Raw genomic sequence first — 12,121 nt, forward strand, 5'->3', positions numbered from 1 at the left:
AAGCCTCTTTCTTTGGCACAACTCAACCACAAGCATTTACTAGGCTAACAACTCTTTGAGTCATTGTTTCTTCTTTCTTTTTCTGCCTAGTAATTGATGCTCAGAGCCTTGGGCCATGTTCTTTTTGTTTTTGTATTTTCTTTTCTTTCTTTTGTTTTGTTTGCTGCTTCTTGGATCAATAACTTTTTGAGAATCTCCACAATACTTCTTTGAACTTCATGTCCTGCCTATGAGCTCCCATGCATGTTTTCACAAGCATGCAACCTCAATACATAATCATACAACTAGAACCACCACTTCTCCTAATCTTTTGCTTTCCACAAAATTGTTTAATTCCTCAATCCTTCTTTTCAAAGAACTTTCATGTGATGCAATTTTTGAACATTGAGTGCAAACAAGTTTTGAAGAGAAAAATGTTGTGAATGATCAAGCATCTTGCTTATTGAATTGTAGAAAAACTATACTAGACAGAAGGACAGATAAGGGTATGATATTACTTTCAATCATAGCAGTGTTTGATGTAAAACAATTACTTAACAATACAACATTTTGGAGTTCACTTGCTTTCCTTCTTCTCATCATCATCATTGCTGGCCTTCACATTCATCTTTCATCTCTTTGGTTGATGATGCTTAATCTCTCCAAAAGTTTGTATGGTACTCTGCAGTGATATTGAAAGTTGCTTGTTCCCCAAGCACTTAGAAACAATGGTTAGTCTGCATGATTTATTTATGGGCCTTTGTACTTACTTTGGTGTGGGAACACCAAACTTAGAATCCTTCATTCTCCCTTATATTGTTTTGGTGTGCAACACCAAACTTAGCTTCTTGCAATATAGATAAAACTAATTAACCTTTTTATTAAAAGAGCTATGAAAAGAAAACTACCTCAGGTTGGGTTGCCTCCCAACAAAGCGCTTCTTTATTGTCACTAGCTTGACATCCTTCATTCTTTGATCATGGAGGCTGAAAATCATAGTGCCTCAGCTTCTCTCTTCTTACTGTGAACTTCCTTCCAGTCTTCTCTTTGATGATCTCTAGCTGTTCATGTGGAAGGATCTGGTTCACAGTATAGTACTCAGATAATTGTGGAGGCACCTTCATTGGTTGGGTGTTTAATATCACTTTATCCCCTGGTGAGAAACTCTCAGTGGGGATTTTCTGAATCCCAGCATTTCGCCCCTCTATCTCTTGCCTTTTTCCTCAACCTCCAAAATGTTTCAGGATCAAAAGTTGTGGATTCATCGCTCTTTCCTCCTATCACAAAATCAGAAACACAAATAGAACCAGAAACTAAAACAGAGCACTCTGTAACTTGAGTGTAGTTAGAGTTAGTAGAGACAAAGTCTCGAACAGTTAGTGGGTTAGTCAAAATTAAAGAAAAAGTGCTTGATCTAAACTACCACCTCACTTAATCATTGTCAATCTATTCAATCCCCGGCAACGGCGCCAAAAACTTGATGGATATTTTTGTGGAGAAACGAATTTCTCCAAAACACCCAAAACTAACCGGCAAGTGCACCAGGTCGCATCAAGTAATAATAACTCACGGGAGTGAGGTCGATCCCACAGGGATTGAAGGATTGAGCAATTTTAGTTTAGTGGTTGATTTAGTCAAGCGAATCAAGATTTGGTTGAGAGATTCGTGATTAACAAAATTTAAATTTCATGGAAAGTAAAGGGAATGGGCAAATTGCATGAAAGTAAAGAGAACTGAAATTTAAAGTGCTGAATCTTAAAGAACAAGAAATTAAATGGCAGAAACTTAGAATGCAAGAAATGTAAATTGCAGAATCTTAGAGTGCAAGAAATGTAAATGGCTTGAATTGTAAAGGGAATTGGGAATTGGATTTGCAGAAATTAAACAAGGAAAAGTAAAATTTCAACAAGCAGAGAAATAGAAGATCACTTGGATTGAATCGGATCTATAAACAGAAATGTAAATGAGATTGAAAAAAAAAAAACATTAAACAGAGGATGTAAAATTGGAATTCAGATCTCAGGACCCAAGAGACTAGATAACCAAGTCTAGATCTCAATGCCTTCCTAGATCCAACAAGAAAATTGCAAAGGAAATGTAAATTGCAGAGAAAGTAGATGAAGAAGCAATTAACAAAAAATTAAATTCAATTGTGCATTAAAGAAACAAAGAGGTCTCAGGATGAAATTGAAACAAAATTCCTTCAATTCTCCAACCCAAGATCCAAGACAATTGTAATTGAAATTGAAAGCAAAAAAACTAAGAGGAAGGGAATTCAATTCTCCTTCCCCGAGACTTAGAAATTAAAATTCACCCCACACCAAAAGCTCTCCAAAAACTCTCTATGAAAACTAAAAGGAAAGCTCCCTTAAAAACTTAAATCCTATGCTATTTATACACTTTCTTCAAATGGTCTTCAAGCCTTCAATTGGGCCTTTGCTCTTGGTGGAATTGGGTTGATAGAGGCCTTGGTTGATTGCTCTTGGAGTTTGGAGAAGAACCGAATTGAACCGGGTTTGGAATCATGAAAGCTTGAGTAAAAGTTTGAGTAAAAGTTTGAGGCAAACTTTTACCCAAACTTTTAACATCAGCCACCCTCTTTTGTTGATACCAACGTTGGGGCAAAAGTTTGGGGTCAAACTTTTGCTCCAACGTTGGCCTCCCCTTGCACACTCATGGCGCCAATGGTTGCCAAAAAGTTAGAGGCAAACGTTGGCGCAAACTTTTGCTCTCCAGGGTGTGTTGTTCATGCGCCAACGTTTGCCAAAAAGTTTGAGGCAAACGTTGGCGCAAACTTTTGCTCTTTTCATCTATGGTTGATTAAATCAAAGGAAGCATGAAAATCTACCCAATTGGCTTGCTTATGGCTCAAGAAAGTGCATAATTCAATTGAAAACAAAAGAAAAAGGCTAGTGAAACTAGGCTAAGATGACTTGTCATCACCTATTAAGAAAGGATCAAATTTTAAATTTTAAGAATCATATCTTCTAAATTCTTGTTAGTCAAGTAATCAACTTTAATTTTAAAACTTTCTCTTTTCAATTTGATCTTGAATCATATCTTCTCAATCACATCTTTTTCAAAATTAACTCCCAATCATATCTTTTTTATTTCTAATTTCAAAATCTTTTTCAAAAATCACTTAATTTCTTTCACAATCTTAATTTTCGAAAATATCAATCAAATTTTCAAATTTCTTTTTATTATTTCAAAATTTTTTTAATTTATTTTCAAAAATTCTTCCCCTCTTCTCACATCCTTCTATTTAAAGGACTAATACTCCTCCTCAAGGTATAATTCGAACTCCCTCCTTCTTGATATGTTCGAATTCTCTTCCATCTACCTCCTCCTTCTATTCTTCTTTTCCTCTGACACCTCAAGGAATCTCTATACTGTGACATAGAGAATTCCCTACTTTCCTGTTCTCCTCTCTTTCATATGAGCAGAAGCAAAGATAAAGGCATACTTGTTCAAGCTGATCCTGAACCTGAAAGGACCTTGAAGAGAAAGCTAAGAGAAGCTAAAGCACAATTCTCTTTAGAGGGCCTAACAGAACTTTTCGAGGAAGAAGAAACCATGGCAGCCGAAAACAACAATGCCAACAATGCAAGGAAGGTGCTTGGTGACTTTACTGCACCTACTCCCGACTTCTATGGGAGAAGAATCTCAACCCCTACAACAGAATTGCAAGTTTCATGGACTTCCATTGGAAGATCCTCATCAGTTCTTAGCTGAATTCTTGTAAATCTGTGACACTGTCAAGACCAATGGGGTTGACCTTGAAGTCTACAGACTTATGCTTTTTCCTTTTGCTGTAAGAGACAGAGCTAGGACATGGTTGGATTCACAACCTAAAGAAAGCCTGAACTATTGGGAAAAGCTAGTCATTGCCTTCTTGGCAAAATTCTTTCCACCTCAAAAATTGAGCAAGCTTAGAGTGGAAGTCCAAACCTTCAGACAAAAGGAAGGAGAATCCCTCTATGAAGCTTGGGAAAGATACAAGTAATTGATCAGAAGATGTCCTTCTGACATGCTTTCTGAATGGAGCATCATAGGTATTGTCTATGATGGTCTGTCTGAACTATCCAAGATGTTATTGGATAGCTCTGCTGGAGGATCTCTTCATCTGAAGAAGATGCCTGCAGAAACTCAGGAACTCATTGAAATGGTTGCAAATAACCAATTCATGTACACTTCTGAAAGAAATCCTGTGAATAATGGGATAGCTCAGAAGAAAGGAGTTCTTGAGATTGATACTCTGAATGCCATATTGGCTCAGAATAAAATATTGACCCAACAAGTCAATATGATTTCTCAGAGTCTGTCTGGAATGCAAGCAGCAACAGGCAGTACTAAGGAAGCTTCCTCTAAAGAAGAAGCTTATGATCCTGAGAACCCAGCAATGGAAGAGGTGAATTACATGGGAGAACCCTATGGAAACACCTATAATCCTTCATGGAGAAATCATCCAAATCTCTCATGGAAGGATCAACAGAGACCTCAACAAGGTTTCGACAACAATAATGGTGGAAGAAATAGGTTTAGCAATAGCAAGCCTTTTCCATCACCTTCTCAGCAACAGACAGAGAATTCTAAGCAAAGCCACTCTGACTTAGCAACCATTGTCTCTGATCTAATCAAAACCACTCAAAGTTTCATGACTGAAACAAGGTCCTCCATTAGAAATTTGGAGGCACAAGTGGGCCAGCTCAGTAAGAAAATTTCTGAACTCCCTCCCAGTACTCTCCCAAGAAATACAAAAGAGAATCCAAAGAGAGAGTGCAAGGCCACAAACACATCTCACATGGCCGAACCTGGAGAGGAGGAAGAGGCAGTGATCTTCACTAAGGAAAACCTCAATGGACGTCCACTGGCCTCCATGGAGTTCCCTGATGAGGAACCATGGGAATCTAAGGCTCACACTGAGACTATAGAGATTCCATTGAATTTACTTCTGCCATTCATGAGCTCTGATGAGTATTCTTCCTCTGAAGAGGATGAAGATGTTACTGAAGAGCAAGTTGCCAAGTACCTTGGAGCAATCATGAAGCTAAATGCCAAGTAATTTGGTAATGGGACTTGGGAGGATGAACCTCTATTGCTCACCAAAGAACTGGATGACTTGACTAGGCAGAAATTACCTCTGAAGAGACAAGACCCTGGAAAGGAGGTTCCAACATTGCTCTGAACATCTGTGAGGCTCCATGAGAGCCACTGTCAAGCTATTAACATTAAAGAAGCGCTTGTTAGGAGGCAACCCAATTTTTACTTATCTATGTTAAATTTCTATTTTCTTTTGTTTTTTTATGTTTTCTGTAGGTTGATGATCATGTGAAGTCACAAAAATAATTGAAATGCAAAAACAAAAGGAAAAATAGAATGAAAAATAGAACACCCTGGAGGAGAAACTTACTGGCGTTTAAACGCTAGTAAGGGTAGCAGAATGGGCGTTAAACGCCCAGTCTGGCACCATTCTGGGCGTTTAACGCCAGAAATGGGCACCAGACTGGCGTTTAACGCCAGGAATGGGTAAAGAAGCTGGCGTTAAACGCCAGAAATGGGCAGCAGCCTGGCGTTTAACGCCAGGATTGGCAGTAAATGGCATTTTTGCATGCCACATGGTGCAGGGATGAGAAATCCTTGACACCTCAGGATCTGTGGACCCCACAGGATCCCCACCTACCCCACCTCTCTTTCTCTTCTTCACCCATTCACCAACCACCTCAATACCTCTTCCCCAAAAATCCCTCACCTATCAAATCCCACCATTCTCTTCACCACTCACATCCATCCTTCATAAAACCCCACCTACCTCACCATTCAAATTCAAACCACTTTCTCACCCAAACCCACCCATAATGGCCGAACCATACCCCCCTCTCCACTCCTATATAAACCCATCATCACTTCTTCATTTTCACACAACATACACACTACCCATCCCCCTTGGCCGAAACACAAAGCCCCATCCATCTCCTCTATTTCTTCTTCTTCTACTCTCTTCTAGCTTCCACCTCCGAGTCATGGGAGATGGAGAAATTCCTCTCAAGGGTGCATCAAGACCACTTCTATGAAGTTGTGGCCAAGAAGAAGGTGATCCTCGAGGTCCCTTTTAAGCTCAAAAAGGGCGAATATCCGGATTCATAGCATCATGATTAGAGAGGAAGTAGAAGTTCATGAGGTTATATCCCAAGAACTCTACAAGGTGGCAGACAAGTCCTCCACTATGGCAAGGTTAGCCTTCCCTCATCTCATTTGTCACCTCTGCAATTTAGCTGGAATTGACATAGAGGAAGACATCCTTATTGATGAGGACAAGCCCATCACTAAGAAAAGGATGGAGCAAGTGAGAGAACCTCACCAAGAGCATGAGGAAACTCCTCATCATGAAATCCCTGAGATGCCTCAAGGGATGCATTTTCCTCCACAAAACTATTGGGAGCAAATCAACACCTCCTTAGGAGAATTAAGTTCCAACATGGGACAATTAAGGGTGGAGCACCAAGAGCATTCCATCCTCCTCCATGAAATTAGAGAATACCAAAGAACCATGAGAGAGGAGCAACAAAGGCAAGGAAGAGACATTGAAGAGCTCAAGCACTCCATAAGATCTTCAAGAGGAAGAACAAGCCGCCATCACTAAGGTGGACTCGTTCTTTAATTTTCTTGTTCTTTATTTTCCTGTTTTTCGAATTTTTATGCTTATGTTATTTATGTTTGTGTCTTTATTACATGATCATTAGTGTCTAAGTGTCTATGCCTTAAAGCTATGAAAATGAATCCATCATCTTTCTTAAATGAAAAATATTTTTAATTGAAAAAGAAAAAGAAGTACATGAATTTTGAATTTTAAAACAATTTAATTATTTTGATGTGGTGGCAATACTATTGTTTTTCTGAATGAATGCTTGAACAGTGCATATTTTTGAATTTGATTGTTTATGAATGTTAAAATTGTTGGCTCTTGAAAGAATGAGGGAAAAGGAGAAATGTTATTTGATAATCTGAAAAATCATAAAATTGATTCTTGAAGCAAGAAAAAGCAGTGAAAAGCTTACAAAAAAAAAGAAAAAAAGAAAAAGAAAAGAAAGCAGAAAAAGCCAATACTCCTTTAAACCAAAAGGCAAAGGTGATAAAAAGGATCCAAGGCTTTGAGCATCAGTGGATAGGAGGGCCCACAGGAATAAAATCCTGGCCTAAGCGGCTAAACCAAGCTCTCCCTAACCATGTGCTTGTGGCGTGAAGGTGTCAAGTGAAAACTTGAGACTGAGCGGTTAAAGTCGAGGTCCAAAGCAAAAAGAAGAGTGTGCTTAAGAACCCTGGACACCTCTAATTGGGGACTCTAGCAAAGCTGAGTCACAATTTGAAAAGGTTCACCCAGTTATGTGTCTGTGGCATTTATGTATCCGGTGGTAATACTGGAAAACAAAGTGCTTAGGGCCACGGCCAAGACTCATAAAGTAGCTGTGTTCAAGAATCAACATACTTGACTAGGAGAATCAATAACACTATCTGGATTCTGAGTTCCTATAGATGCCAATCATTCTAAACTTCAAGAAATAAAGTGAGATGCCAAAACTATTCAGAAGCAAAGAGCTAAAAGCCCCGCTCATCTAATTAATATTGATCTTTATAGATGTTTTTGGAATACATTGTATACTCTCTTCTTTTTATCCTATTTGATTTTTAGTTGCTTGGGGACAAGCAACAATTTAAGTTTGGTGTTGTGATGAGCGGATAATTTATACGCTTTTTGGCATTGTTTTTAGTATGTTTTTAGTATATTTTAGTTAGTTTTTTATTATGTTTTTATTAGTTTTTAAATAAAAATAACTCTTCTGGACTTTACTATGAGTTTGTGTGTTTTTCTATGATTTCAGGTATTTTCTGGCTGAAATTGAGGGACCTGAGCAAAAATCTGATTCAGAGGCTGAAAAAGGACTGCAGATGCTGTTGGATTCTGACCACCCTACACTCGAAGTGGATTTTCTGGAGCTACAGAAGCCCAATTGGCACTCTCTCAATTGCATTGGAAAGTAGACATCCTGCGCTTTCTAGTAATATATAATAGTCTATACTTTGCCCAAGCTTTGCTGGCCCAAACAGGCGTTCCAAGTCAGCTCAAGAATTCTGGCGTTTAACTCCAAAACTGGCACAAAAGCTGGAGTTAAACGCCCAAACTGGCACAAAAGCTGGCATTTAACTCCAAGAAAAGTCTCTACACATGGAAGCTTCAATGCTCAGCCCAAGCACATACCAAGTGGGCCCGGAAGAAGATTTTTGCATTAATTACTTATTTCTGTAAACCCTAGGCTACTAGTTCTCTATAAATAGGACCTTTTGCTATTGTATTTACAGACTTATATAGACCTTTTCACATTTGGGAGGCTGGCCATTCGGCCATGCCTAGACCTTTTGTTCTTATGTATTTTCATCGGTGGAGTTTCTACACACCATAGATTAAGGTGTGGAGCTCTGCCGTCCTTCATGAATTAATACAAAGTACTATTATTTTTCTATTCAACTCAAGTCTATTTCTTCTCCAAGATATTCATTCGCACTCAAGAACATGATGAATGTGATGATTATGTGACACTCATCACCATTCTCACCTATGAACGCGTGACTGACAACCACTTCCGTTCTACATGCAAACAAGCTTGAATGTGTATCTCTTGGGTTTCTAATCTAAGATTGGAACATTCGTGGTATAGGCAAGAATTATCGGCGGCCATTCCTGAGATCTGGAACGTCTAAACCTTGTCTGTGGTATTCTGAGTCGGATCTGGGAAGGGATGACTGTGACGAGCTTCAAACTCGCGATTGTTGGGCGTGTGACAGACGCAAAAGGATCAATGGATTCTATTCCAGCATGATCTAGAACTGACAGATGATTAGCCGTGCGGTGACAGCGCATTTGGAACGTTTTCACTGAGAGGACGGGAAGTAGCCATTAACAACGGTGATGCCTAACATAAAGCTTGCCATGGAAAGGAGTATGAATGATTGGAAGAAGGCAATAGGAAAGCAGAGGTTCAGGGGGAATAAAGCATCTTCATACGCTTATCTGAAATTCCAACCAAAGAATTACATAAGTATCTCTATCTTTATTTTATGTTTTATTTATCTTTTAATTATCAATTCTCCATCACCATCTGAATTCGCCTGACTGAGATTTACAAGGTGACCATAGCTTGCTTCAAGCCGACAGTCTCCGTGGGATCGACCCTTACTCACGTAAGGTATTACTTGGACGACCCAGTGCACTTGCTAGTTAGTTGTGCGGAATTGTGACAAAGTGTGATTCACATTTGAGAGCTCCAAGTCCTTTGGCTCCATTGTTGATGATCAAAATTTCGTGCACCAGAAAGTCCTGGATGTCTACTTTCTAATGGCACTGAAATTACCTCATTTGGATTTGTGTAACTCAAGATATCGTCATTTAAATGAGAAGAGGTCAGGCTGGCATATGCCCTGGCGTGAGCCCAATGCTTGGCGTACCACGCCCATAGTAGGGCTCAAAATCTCTCCTCTGGAACTTAAGCCTGGCGTGCCATGCCCAAAACACCAAGTGGCACGCTCTCTTTGAGATCTTCTTCTTCAATCTTTTCTCTTAAATTTTATATAGGCTCTCCTAAATTACAAACTTTAAATGAAATTAAAAGCAAATTACAATGAAATGAAAATAAACTATTCTAGACTCTTCTTGTGGCCTTGATTGGTTGAAAAGTGTGGCTTGAATGAGAGTTGGAGTGGGCTTGATTGAAGGTTGGGGGCTGCAGGGAGAAGTTGGGGTGTGGTTTCAAATGCCACTCCCACTTGATTTTGCCCTTTGGAGTACGACCCACTTTGCAACATTGAAAGTATGGAGTTGGTTGGGCCTCAAAATGAATGTCCACTATAAATTATTACATATTTTTGGAAAGCCTTGGATGTTAGCTTTCCAAAACCTTTGGAATCAACTCATTTGAACCTTTGTAGCTCAAGTTATGCCCATTTGAAGGTGGATAGGTCAGTCTGTCAGGTAGCCTAGCGCGCCACGCCCACTCTTTGGCGTGCCACGCCCATATATTATGAAACTGGAATGCCACGCCTTTGATGATGCTCTCTAGCCATTAGAACTGGTGTGCCATGCCCAGAACTCCAACTGGAACGCCCATTATGAAAATAGAGCTGGCGTGCCACGCCTTCGATGTCAAGAGGCACGCCAGATTTTGCAATGTTGAAATATTTGCCTTTTTCACCTCTAGTTTTAATGTCCACCCTAAAATGTTATATATAGTTGGAAAGCTCTTGATGTCAGCTTTCCAACGCAACCAAGATCACAACATTTGGATCTCTACAACTTAAGTTACGTTCCTTTGAAGATGAAGAGGTCGGGCTGGTAACTCTGCAGTGACGTCTTTTTCTCATTGTGTTTTCGGGGTCGATATCTTCCTCATTTCTAGTGTCCATTATAAAGTGTTATATATGGTTGGAAAACCCTGGATGTGTACTTTCTAATGGTACTGGAATCACCTCGTTTGGAATTGTGTAGCTCAAGATATCATCATTTGAATGAGAAGAGGTCAGGCTGCCATATGCCCCGGCGTGCCACGCCCAACGCTTGGCGTACCATGCCCATAGTGGGGCTCAAAATTACTCCTCTGGAACTTAATCCTGGTGTGCCACACCCAAAACACCAAGTGGCACACCCTCTTTGAGATCCTGGCTTCACAACCTGGCATGCCACGCCCAGAGCTCCAAGTGGCACGCCCATGTTGGTTTTCATTCTTTCAAGCTTCTTTGCTGGAATGTTGGCTTGGCGTGCCACACCCATAGCTTCAAGTGGCACGCCCATTGTTGAGAGTTGGTTCAAAAGCTTGGCGTGCCATGCCCAGAGCTTCAAGTGGGACGCCCAGCTTCACACGCCTAGCTTTATATGTTATTTTCTTCCCTTTTTGTTGCTCTTTTCACCTGAAATTCAACATAAACCCATTTCAAAGCAATGTACCATAATATATATCATTTAGTTCATGAAATTGCATTGATAAATGAGATTATGCTTTTTTTATGGTTCTTTTAGATAAGAAAAAGGGTACATGATGCGCAGTCATCACAACACCAAACTTAAACTTTGCTTGTCCTCAAGCAAATAAAGAATTATGCAATAAAGTTTGACAAACCAAGGTGAGAAGAGTAGCAATTTTTATGTTCATGGTTGGCTAGTTTCTTATGCATGCTACAATCACAAAAGACATTCAAATGATTGATGCTTCTATCTAGCTCATTTTATGAAATCTTTTTCTTTATGTTCCTTCCTTGAACTAAGCTTTTATTTCTTTTCATATCTTAGTTTCTTGGGTGCTTTGCACCATCTGTTGAAAGCTACGACTCTAAATGCTTTGTTTTCAAGTATTACCACTTGATACATAAGCACCACAAGCATTTAATTAGAGGACTCTTTAAGCTCGTTTGTTTATTTTATTTACTCTCTAATCATTGATGCTCAGAGCCTTGAGCTTTGAGGGAGTGCTTTTGCACTTGAGCCTAGCCTTGACTCTAAGTGTTTTATTTTCAAGCTTTTTGCTTGATACATAAACACCACAAGTACTTAACAAATGAATTGTCATTGGTACTCAGAGCCTTCAACTTTCTCATTCTTTCCCTTTTCTTTTCTTGCCTTATTTGCATATGCTTCTTCAAGGTTTTCATGATTTCAAAAATTTCATAAAATGTCCTAGATGAAAACTTCAATTAAACAAATTCAAATGCAATTGAGCAAAAATAATCATGCTAGCCTTCCCAATATGTATAAGCTCATGCTAAGTTCTTCTTTAATGACCTTGTTTGTTTATGATCATGAAACTAGATTACTTTTGAACTCACAAAACTCAAGATGGTAGTGATGATAACATAGCATATGTTACAATTCAGCAAACAAGCTATGCTTATTCACAACACACATGAATACAAGGAAAATAAGAGACAATCATGCAATTTAAATTTATTGGAAACAAATAAGAGGAAAAAGGAATGTTACCACCTTGTAGGTCATCTTCATTATTGTTGTCGTTTTCCTCCTATTCTTCCCTTTCCTTCATAAAACTTGATGACCGGAATTCACTACCCACCTATAATGAATCCGTTCTTTGGCAAGCGC

This window comes from Arachis ipaensis, chromosome B05 (genome assembly GCF_000816755.2).
Source record: "Arachis ipaensis cultivar K30076 chromosome B05, Araip1.1, whole genome shotgun sequence".
NCBI lineage: Eukaryota > Viridiplantae > Streptophyta > Magnoliopsida > Fabales > Fabaceae > Arachis > Arachis ipaensis.